Raw genomic sequence first — 1701 nt, 5'->3', positions numbered from 1 at the left:
TTTAAAATACACCATAAATGTTGGGATATTATTAGCACCATTCATAGTCTTTCTCCAACAATAATCTGTAACTACAAATATTAGTATGATTTTCTGAATCAAATATATAATATTAATAATCTTTCTTATAAAAATTTAAACAATACATGTTTTTCACCATAAGATCATTGGTAGATTAACAAAGTTTTAATTTAAACCATTAGAAATATTTATAATATTAACAAAATAATTTTAAATTTAGCAACATACCTTTTAGCAATGATGAAGATGCAGAATTCAAATAAGAATGTTCGATAGTCCTTGCCACCTCCACCTATTGATTTATATTTATTTATTAGAGCCACAAACACATGAATAAAATTAAATAACTATGATAGAATAGTTTACTATTAAAATTACCAAACATCTCTCATTAATATTAGCATCTTCAAAAGCTGTCCTTCAACTATAAACATGAGCCTTTTAATTTAGCATCATCAAAGTATAAAAAATTAAGTTTTAGGTATACAAAAAATAAAATACCTAGATTTCTTGTGCGGGAACATAGAACTCTAAGATCACGACCATCTACTAACTCACCTGAAACATAAGAATTAGTATAATAGTTTTTACAAAACTTTAAATAAATCAAGAAACCTATACAATATAAAATAAGAGGTAAAGACTACACAAAGTTTTGGTAATGCTCGAACTTGCGTTCCAAACAAATACTACATGAAGAGGATATGAATCATTAGAACACAAACACGAATACGAAGAACCATATAAAGGATCATCAAGACTATAATACATATATAATTTCAAGAACATGAGAGAAAATTAGGATTTTTTCTTTTTTAAAGATTTCAAATTATGGAGAATGGTTACGGTTGTACCTATTTATATATTAGTTAACAACCTATAATTTTAGGGTTTCGAATATGTCGGTATATTTTGGTTAGGTTTTATATAAAGCCCATTATTATTTTAGGTTTTAGCGATTTTTAATTTATAAAATCACATTTTGACGATTATATAGATTAGATATTTAAGAAATTTAAACTTTTATAATTTTTTAATTAATTTGAAGGGTAAAAAGGTCCATTTTTGAATCTCAATAATGGCAAATTAGTAATCTTAAGTCTGAGGATGAATGTGGTGCGTTTCAGCAACCTAAATAATGAACAAAAGCTTGTCCGAAAATTTTTTAGGGGTAATTTTATTAAGGGTAAACGACGTAATTTTTTGTGGGATTGGCTGTGAGCTCTTTTGATTTCTCCTTTAATATATTAGATAATGCAAGGAAAGTTTGAATGTTTCTTACTTTCTCAAGTTGGCATGGCTGTTTGTCCTTTTTATATAAACAAAATTTTGCACTGTATTTTTCCAACGTTACGGCAATTGATTAATGATTTTTTTTTGTTAAAGATAAGATTAGAAGGATATAATCTAATAAAGTGGTTAATTTTTCTTCATAGTATCGAATTAACTATTCGAAATGGGTCTTAAAGAACTCTTTTAATATTCACAAAAATACCACCACAAAAATTAGTTTTCAAAAGTTTATCCTTTTATCTAACAAAAAAACTTTTATATTTTAAGACCGTTATTGCAATTGACTAATGATTCTTTGTTAAAGTAGTAAGATAACCGAAAATTTTTAAAGAAGAGATGGTTAATTCTTCTACATAGTTTCGAATGAACTATTCGTCTATTCCAAAT

The sequence above is a fragment of the Camelina sativa genome, chromosome 9, assembly GCF_030686135.1.
Source record: "Camelina sativa cultivar CO46 ecotype springtype chromosome 9, ASM3068613v1".
Taxonomy (NCBI): domain Eukaryota; kingdom Viridiplantae; phylum Streptophyta; class Magnoliopsida; order Brassicales; family Brassicaceae; genus Camelina; species Camelina sativa.
Note: the sequence above shows the minus strand (reverse complement) of the source record.